The 10,189-nt window shown below is 45.9% G+C and overlaps 1 long non-coding RNA gene across 1 annotated transcript in view; it reads right to left on the minus strand.

The window, feature by feature from the left end:
- Nucleotides 1-8,215, minus strand: part of LOC108572990 — a 136,403-nt gene extending 128,188 nt beyond the window's left edge. Inside the window, exon 1 of the long non-coding RNA XR_001891396.1 lies at nt 7,857-8,215. This is a non-coding gene — a long non-coding RNA (uncharacterized LOC108572990). The remainder of the gene's footprint in view (nt 1-7,856) is intronic.
- Nucleotides 8,216-10,189: the final 1,974 nt, after the last annotated feature.

Genomic DNA, 10,189 nt, shown 5'->3' on the forward strand with positions numbered 1-10,189 from the left:
ACCTTCGAAAAGAGTCGCAGGAAAAACGGCAATAATGGTACAATTGTCTGGTAATGTTCGGAACATCGTTGATGATCGAATGGCTCCCTTGAAAACGAGAGTCCGCTCGATTTATCCGAGGCATCGCGGGGATTACTCTAGCGTGGAAAGTCGGTAAGCATCGCAGTGGTCGGTCACAGTTCGATGAACCGAGGAATCTCTGAATTCTCCCAAGCTGAGCGTCGAATTAGAGTAACAGCATGACTGAAAAGAGGCTCGGAACCACGAGGTGGACGCCTAATTGAGGCAAGAAACTATTTTCTCGCCTGGTACATATATACGCTGTTCCTCTCGCTCTCTAAAAGAGGTTCAAAAGAGAGAGAGAAAGAGTTAAAGAGGAAAGCGAGAGATCGTTTACGAGGCACGTCGCGCGATGACAAATTTACGATTCAGATCTAATCGCGTGTGATTAAGGAAGCCCCTCGCGAACGAGCTCGAGTATATACACAGTAAGATCGTCTCGGTCCCGAGATATTCGTTACCGCGAACCGAACTAAATCTGTATCCCAATTAGCGCGCAATCAGCATAATTACCGGGGAGACCTCACCGCGGTGTATAAATATGTCTTAATGATGATCGAAATCAAAGGTCGCGGGAACAGACGTCCATTGGTGGAAGAAGAAATAAGAGAAAAAAGAAGAAAATGTAACGACTCCTAGATATACTTCCTGCCACCATATACACACCCCTAACTCTCTCTCTCTCTCATACTTTTCACCTTTATACACACTTTCCATGTTGGAGTACGTTCGTTAACCAGGGGAATACCGGGTGCTGTGACTCGGACGAGTTTCGAAGAGGTAGTTAATTCTATCGCGGAAATTAAGATCAAGTGCTGTTGACCTAGCTCGAAATTCTGCACGGGATTGAGATCTAGCTTGATCAACTGGGACATATATTAGGTCATCGTGAATTCCTTCTTCGTGCTGTGTTTTCTAAACAAAGAACGAGAAGGTGTATATCGGGGGCTTATTATTAGCTGGCCTATTCGAGGAGAGTTGAGTGCATAGTATCTGGAGAAGAATTCGTTTTTCACACCTCGAGCTGCGTGAGTTTCGAAAAGGAAATGCAGCAATTTTAGCTAGAAATTACATTTACGCAAGGATGCTGTGACACTTGAAAATGATCGAGTCACTTTGGAGAAGAAAACTTTGACTTGAATTTGAATACATTAATAGAAAGGCAAGGTTTCAATATCTTTACTAAAAGAATGACAAGTTATACTTTTGTGATTTCAGAAGATTCACCTGTTTCTCGATCTAAAAGCCACCACGAACTTAAATTTCCTAATACTTAACCCTCGATTTAACAATACAGTATTTTCTTTGAATTATACAATTAACCGAATGTTAAACGTAGTAACGAATTCAGTCGCAACAAATTACAAATTAATTCTACAAAGTTCCTCCGCTCTAAACGATCGGTACATCGATCTACCGGAGGAGTCAGGACAAGATCGTGGCCAACGAAGAGGAATTCAAATTCCCCGGACAAGCTAATCCTCGAAACTCGTTCGATTTCCCATTGAGAGAGGCGTCTAGCTAATTAATCACTCGCTTAGTCGGCAATTATTCAGCCTCGTTAACCGTGAGAGAAACGAGGCGACGCTTAGTGTACGACGAAGGCAACCGCGCGAGACTTTCTGGTCAAACGATCCACCGATGGCTTCTCTCGCGACCGTTTCGTCCGCGATATCTACTACGGGAAGCTGTTCACCTTCGCGAAATCGATACCGGTAGCCTGTCGATTGATAAACGAGCCGTTCGAGCTGCACTTCCTTGCCCCGTGGCTATCTATTCGCCGCTTTATCTCGTAGTAAACTAATTCAGACGGAATTTCACGAGATTCCCATGCAAAATACCGAGAGAAAATGTTACCAAGGCGCACAGCAGCAGCAGCGAACAACAACAACCACACCAGAAGAGAACCTTAAAGGAAATTGTCATCAAGACTAACACACCAGGTTGACACAAGAATGATCGAACGTTGAAGATCGATAAGAATCAGGGAAAATAAAGGAGGTTGGCCGGCAGCCATTTCAAGTGCCGCCGCGACCGTGTCCTTGCGCGCATTCAAATCACCGGTGTTAAGCAGCGGTATACGCGGCTATTGAGACGTGTATCGGAGGCCGTTTCGTTGAAATGAAAAAAAGTCCGCCGGTGGTGGCGACGATGTATGGTTCCGAGGGACAAAAGGAAAGCTGAGATCAGATAGCAATCAGATAGAATCGACGGTGAAGCGTTCGTACGTTCGTTCGCGAAGAGTCACGGCTGAACTTTCGTGTCGTCGTGCATACGCTTATCTGCCGATGCATCGAACCGCCGTGGAAATGTTTAATTATCGCGTGCTTTCCTCGCTGTCACGAGTGTTAACTGATGGTTCTCCTATCGTGGAGCATTCGCTTTTGCTTTCGTTCGAAGGTTACCAACAGACGCACGATCAAGTAGCCTCGAGTAGCCTAATACGACAGAGATGCATCATCGACGAGCCCTTCGAGGAATCACGACCGTGCGATACATGCATACACACAGTCACACACCGTGCATTATTCTCCACATGATTTTCCTATCTACCTGTACTACTATAGATTCGAGTATACGTTCCATCGATTCAACGTTGGAGTTTCAATCCGGAATTAGTGAGCCTTCTCTGACGAGGTAGCTGTAGTACGAGCCCAACTATATTAGCTAATCACGGCCATTGACCGTGGCTGGAACCGAAGAGCGCAGTTTTAATGCGGTTTTGAAGTTACACGGTGCGCGTATTTCATGCAAATTCGGGGTGTACGATACTCGCGGCTCGAATCAATTCCGTTCGAACGCGAAGAGAGTGTCGTTGCGCTCGCAACAAATTCATGCCGCAAGGGCGATATTGTAACAGATGATGCGAGGTGGTGAAAACACATCTGCGGTTTTCTGTGAAACTCGACTGTACTTCGAAAATCGTGATACAGCCCAAGAAATAGGCAATTCCTCGCATAAACGTAAGTCGAAAAATACAAAATAAAATTTTCACACGCGCATCTGTATTTTCGAGAAAATCGAGTTAGAGTGCCCCTCGTTGTCCACCTACTTTTACACGAAGAATCCCCACAATTTCCAAAACACCCTATACATCGAGTACTACACACGACGACAAGAGTAGAGTATCAATAGGAAGGTTCGTCGATAGTCCCTTTTACGGTCTGAGAACCCGTCTAAGTCCCCGCTAACAATGTTTGTTATAGGAGACGTACGTCGCGGAATGTACGCATTATATCATTACGCATTATTACCCATTACATACCTCGTTACACCGTATGTATCGTATATTATGCTAGGCTAGGTCGAGGAGAAAAACTGAGGGATTTCTCTGTGGGACCCAGTGATGGGACTCACGGGGACCATTACCATGCGCGAGCGAGTAGGTACGCAGGCCCGGTTGGGCCCTTCTCGCGTAATACGTGGCACGGCGGAGGATATCTAATTGTATAGTAAATAACCTTCGTAAATTACGCATATAATAGTTAATGCCGACGTCGGGAAGGCGCATTGTGCGGCACCTATCGCGCCGTGACATTCAGCCTCGCTTCGAGCGATCACCGCCGGCTACGTCCACCGTTCACAGACGCCATTCTACACGTAGTAAGTGTATATACGTAACGTTTGCTGCTTCTTTCTCTCCCGTCGCGTCAATAGAAATCTCCCGTACCATGGCGCTATCGCTATTTCAAAACGTCCCCTCGTGAAATAGCGCGAGATTGCGGGGAATAGCGAGTGCGCGCCGGTCTAATGGTGGCGTTTACTGGCGCCATTTCACAGAGGCTTCAGGGATTTTGTAGCAGTCGTATAATAGTATCCCAGAGGGTGTAAATGGAAGATTGCCGGGAGTTTGAAAGAATTTCCTTTTCACCGGGTAATAGAGCAATGGAGAGCTTTAGTTGACCCTTTCGTGACCGAATTACTCTTTTTTTTTTTTTTCGAAAATTCGTTATTTATCTGCGATGATCTGAGATTAATTTTTGCTAGAGTACTCATATGCGTGACACTGGTCACGAAAGGGTTAACGAAGACAAAGAATTTGCTTTTGATCAGGTGATAGAGTAATGAAGGTTTATTTAACCCTTTCGTGACCCAATTTTTTTTTTTGAAAATTCTCTATTTATCTACGATAATCTAAGATTAAGTTGTATTTTTCACTGGGCACGAAAGGGTTAATGGAGACAAAGAATTTCCTTTTGACCAGGTAATCGAGGTTTATTCAACCCTTTCATGGCCGAATTTTTCCTCGAGTACTCACACGCGTCCCACTGGTTACGCAAGTGTTAAAGAAACACAAGGAAGTAATTTTCCTTATTTTTGCAATCGTAAGAGGTTAGATACACAAATCTCGATCGACCTCGCGACAGATATCATCCACAAAGATTGCAAGCAGATTTTTCCAAAGATAACAGATTACATCGAGCGTACAACGATGATAAGATATTGTTGCACTGATATCGCGTCACGAATACATACATCGTTGAAAAAGTAGTTTGCAGAAAATCGAGGAATCTGGTAAACAACGGTGTTACGGAATCACAGATATCGATCACTGACTGATAGTATAATTCTCAAAAATCCTGTATCCGACATTTCACAAACATATCTGGCTCAAGAGCTCAGTCGAGAAAATTAATCGCTATAATCCTCCCTTGATCCGTGGCAAAAAGAAAAAAATAAGGAAAGAGAGACACGTCGCTTCTGAATCGAAATATGCGATCGTCGAACGATTCACGAGGTATTACCCACACGTTGCCTCGAACAAAGAGCTGATTACAAATACAATGCGCCTTTGAAGCGGGGCTTGGCGCTCCGCAACGAAGCCAACGGTTCACAGGACCGCGAAACTCGGATGTAACCCGGAACACGCGCGGTTGCGCAACCCGTACGAAACCTTCCAGCGTAACATTGACTTTTTCAAGTGTAATTGCCGCTCGCGCGCTCCGATTACTAATCGACGCCGCCTGGTGAACGTGACACACATTCGATTCTAACCTCGACAGCCGACGTTCGCTCGTTCTCGCGAGCGTTCGCCGCCTCGCACTCTCCGCGGGCCATTGTCCGCTTCGAGAAAAAAACGAAAATCGAACATCCGTTGAATTCGCAAAAATGAAAAAAATAAATGAAACATCTACGATTAGATAAACGCAATTTTACTCCCGTGCTTTTTATCGATACTCTTATCTATGGAGTAAGCTCAGATACATATGCAATCCATCGACGAAAGAGAATTCTTGAATTTTGCACTTTAAATTATCGTTTCGGTAATTAACCTTTGCGAGGAGTTAATTAACCTTTGGACGACTCGCGGTGAACGAGATATCTCGTCTGAAAGTGTCGAATAAGTGACACGGTGAGATATCTCGTTTCGGGTGAAATTTTCGCGGGATCGGTAGGTTAAGGATATCGGAGTGAACGAGATGTCTCGTCTGAAAGTGTCGGATAAACGACACGGTGATATTCGAATTAAATTAAATAAAATTAAAAATAAATAAAAATTAAAGGGTCAATTGAGTTACTACAAGGATCGTTCGACGTTTCTAATGAAATTTTCGCGGGATCGGTAGGTTAAGGATCTCGGAAATTGCGTATGGATCAGATCGCGGGAAATTAGAGATCCGGGTAATAAGTTGTATGGTATTTTGAAGAGGCCGCATGATTTCATTCGCGAAGGAGACAGCTCGGAGCGATGGGCCGCAAGGGAGGGTACACGTTAGGAGAATCCGGATTTGCAAACCAGTTCGGGGCCAGGCCTCGTATTAACAGTTAATAATAGTAACACGTAATTGCGATGTTCTAATATCGGAAGGCGTCGCGAAAAAAAGCGACAAGCGGCAAAGCCATTAAAGCTCGATGGAAACAGCTGGGACGAAAAGATTACGAAAAAAAAATTGTACCAAGGTACTGTCCCACGCGGCAACACCTATAACAATTAGCTGGCTTTTTAATTGGCCGCAACTGGAACGTCCATTATTCAAACGAGGTTGGAAACATCTCAATCGAATAAAGTCGGCAACGGCAGGCCTCTATCTCGACGGTGTGTTCACGGTGCAACGTAGTACTTCCTCGTTTCGAACGTTGCAGAGTATACTTTGTATTAGAGGGAAGTGCATTTCTACGAGTGCATAGAACAGATGTTCGAGGATTTAAGTACCCGACGATGTATATACGTTTGCAGGGACAAATGTTCCAATGATACTTGACTATAGGCGGCGAAGCTGCTTTCAGGCTTCGAGTATACGGGAACACGGGCACTCTGAAGTTCAGGTGTATGGAGAATTTGGTACTAGAGGACTCGGGGACTCTATAGCTAGTGTACTTGAGAATTTAGACACTCTAAGCTGAAATATTCGGAGACTAAGGCAGTCTAAGTTGAGATATTCGAGAACTAAGGCACTCTAAAGTTCAGATATTCGAGAACCGAGGCACTCTAAAGCTCGGGTATTTGAAAGATCGGGCATTCGAGTACTGAGACATCCAAAGCTCAGATATCAGAGCACCGAGGCACTCTCGAACTCGGGCACTCGAAAGTTCAGATATCCGAGATCTCGGGCACTCGAGTGCTTAAATGTCTAAGGTCTTAAACACTAGAGAGCTCAGATTTTCCAGATTTAAGGCACTCTGGAACTCGAGCACTCTAAAGATGAAATGTTCGACGATTAACGCACTCGAAGGCTCGAATATTCCATAACTTACGCACTCGAAAGCTCGGAAATTCAATAACTTGCGCGCCCGAGTACTCGAATTCCTGAACGCTGAAGCACTCGAAGCTCGAATATCCGACAAATTAAAGCTTAAATATTGAAAAACTTCAATACCTAGGCGCTCGAGAACTGTGATACTCGTGGACTCGGGTGCTCGAGAGCGCAGGTATTCGAGAGTATAAATTTCGCCTGCGATCAACACACTGCTCCGCCGTAGGACGGACCACTAACGGTAAGGGATCAAGAAAAAGGTGAAAAAAGAGACACGGGACGAAGAAGAGAAGAACGACGGCCTACCAGTCTCGCTTTACGATCGCCTTGTGGGAGAATACGCTCCCCCTTTCGACCGCCATTTTTTTCAACGACGTTAACAAATGGAGAACATAGAACGTTTCGGTGCCCATCAAGCAGAGAAGCGAGCTTCGAGTGAGGCTCGTTTCTACAACGATCGGGTCACCGAACGTCTCGTTCCAAGAGGCAAAAACATGAACGAAGGAAAACAATACTCGACTGGCGCACGGAATCGTTTCCAAGCTATGTTTCTCTGTAGTTGAAACCGAAACACAACGTTAGAGGTTAATAGCTTGCGTGACTTTGAGCTACGTAAACAGTCGAAATTGAAGAAAGACTTCTTGTGAAATGGAAGAAAAACATTGGCCGTAGTAAGGGCGAATGCTACGAACTTTCTTATGCGTATGTATGTATGTACGTGCAACGTTACCAATAGTAACTTTGCTGTAGGAAATAGGACGCCATTATCCCCCTCGCGAAATAAACAAATTTTAACCAATTTCATCGAACTACGATATTAGCAGTTTTTTTTTTTCTCGTGTCACGAATTCATAGCGTACCCGTAGTCACCGATAGATCGAACAATAGATAATATTATAAAAACACGATGACCAGTACGTACGATCGCTCAACCTGAGCCGAAATATTTGGCCTGGATCGAACGGCGTACAGTTCCGTTAACCTATCAATCCCCCCGAAAACTTCCACGAAGCATCGCTGGGCAACATATCCCTGCGGGACATAAGGTCCAACGGACACGTCGCTACGAAAAACGATATCCAACTAAAACTTTCCACTCACCTGCTGCTGCAGCCGCGATCCAGAACGTGGTGAACGACGGTCGCCGTGAGGCACGTCCGCTTGCAAACTAATTTTTGTTTTCCCCACTGGTAACTCCACTGTGGCACTGTATTACTGTATATCTGCTATACGTATCTCTCCCTCTGTGTGTGTGTGTATATATATATATGTATGTATATCTATCTACAGGTATATACCGGGCGTGCGTTCGCGGCAACAATCTCTACGGGGATGCGTCTGGACCGCGAGCCACCACGAACGTACCATATAAAATCACGTGAAAATCACCGTCGTTTCTCGACTTACTACAGACGTGAAGTGTCGAAAATAGACGAAGAAACGAAAAACGACGATACGTTTTAGACAGAGATAGATAGAGAGAGAAAGAGAGAGAGAAAAGGAGAGTGACGACTGGCCCTGCTCTGACACAGATCACTGACCAATTCCGCTGGAGGACTGACGCGATACTGACTCGACGTCGCATCTGGCGAGGAGCGCGACAACCGGCTTCGCGAGGTTCGGCCAAGTTCGCGCTAGTTCGGCACCGTTCGCTCGGGCGAACCTGCACGCCGCCGACGTGTGCGCGTACCGACCGAACGCGCGCATGTCCCTACAACTTGTGTTGCCGCGTGTGCGTGCATAGCCGTGCTACGTACAGTACATCAAGGTAAGTAACGTGTACGAAGGTATAGGTACGCCCACGCAATTTAGGCCCCCGACGATAATGAAGAACTCGGCTGTACCTTACGTGAGCGTGCATTATGGCTGCATTCGCGCACTTCGTACCCTTGCGACGCGGGAATCAACGGGGTGCGCGCGCACACGCTAGAAGTAGACTCGTTTCGTTTCGTCGTTCGAGGGTGCAACGATTTCTAACCTGTTAACCGAGGATCGGTGGAAAATTTAGTAACTTACTTCGTTTTGATTATCGCAAATGCGAGTACGATGTTCCGATACGCAATTCCTCGAGGAAAGAGACAAAGGTAGATCAGAGAAGAGTACTTACGAGAATTACCGATGGCGTGTACGAAAAGTCGCGTTAATCGCGGCATTATTGCATTATCACACGGTTTTTGCGCTTCGTTTCGCGTCGCGTTAAGTGTATTACCTTGTAGAAATATTGCCGCGTATCGGTATCGGGCCTTCCTACGGGGAGAAACTGGTTTCGCGTTTTGCGCGCGCGTTCGCTAATAAAATCGCGACAGCCGCGAGCGATAATCGTGCTCGTCGCGTCGTGGTCGCCGGTTATTGCGCTCGCCTTTCGTCTACTTTTCGTCCCCGACGAAAACGCGCGGCGCCCTGATCGATGGTGGCGCGCCACTCCCCTCTATCGACCGTTTCGCGAATTACAAGTGGAGGAACCTTACCGCGGAAGCCTACCGAAGAGTACTTCCGATATTCGATTCACCAATCGAGCAATTCTTCTCTGAAATCAACGTGAGATATTCTCAAAATAATTCCTGTTATACAGGGTGCTTCGAAAGATTAGAAACGAATTTTTAAAAAGTGTCCACATTTTCTCACTGAAATTGCTCGTAACTGTTGTAACAGAATTGTAACATCTCTTTGTCATACTTTGACCACGAACTACACCAAGACTCGCCTCGTTACTACAAGACAGGGAAGAATTAAACACTTAAAGGAATAATATAAAATTTCCCCCGTTCGTTTAGCCTGTGGAACATTATCCCGACCGTTCCGTGACATCGTGCATTCATTCACAACTGTCAATTGATAGAAAACAAGAAGAACTGGCAGCGGCAATATCGATTTCCATCCGGCACGGCGTTAATTTGTCGCGCGGGGCGTAACGAGTCCGCGCAGGAGGCACAAGTTACGCGTGTACGTTACCGCATCTCACGCGTAACATACTGCTAACAACCAGTCTCTCCCGCGTACCAAGTTAAAATGAAGAAGAAAAAAAGTCGACCGACGCTTTCGAGGAGCTTTAGACACGCACACACGCACGCGAGAGACGCGAAAGAGAGAGGGAGAGGGAGAGAGAGAAGGAGCGCTTAGACGAGGGTTTCTCGCGCTCGATGGCCAAGAGGTTTAATTATAAGTAATCTCGCGTCCGCGCTGAATTTAATGTACACACGCGGTCCACGGATCGAAGAAGCGAGGGATTTAAGCCCGTGTTACCAGGCCCGTTATGAAAAGCCCGTACTCAGTGTCGCGAGGGAGAGACCGGAGGAATCTCGGCGAGGCAAGAAAATGGAAGGAAAGACGAAAGAAAAGAGAAAGGATCCGGAACATGGTTAAAAGCAAGACACGTTAAACAGTACATTTGCAATCATGAGGGTTGGCGGATATGTAAATGCACACGGGACATT

The sequence above is a fragment of the Habropoda laboriosa genome, unplaced genomic scaffold (assembly GCF_001263275.1).
Source record: "Habropoda laboriosa isolate 0110345459 unplaced genomic scaffold, ASM126327v1 scaffold102, whole genome shotgun sequence".
NCBI classification, from domain to species: Eukaryota; Metazoa; Arthropoda; class Insecta; order Hymenoptera; family Apidae; genus Habropoda; species Habropoda laboriosa.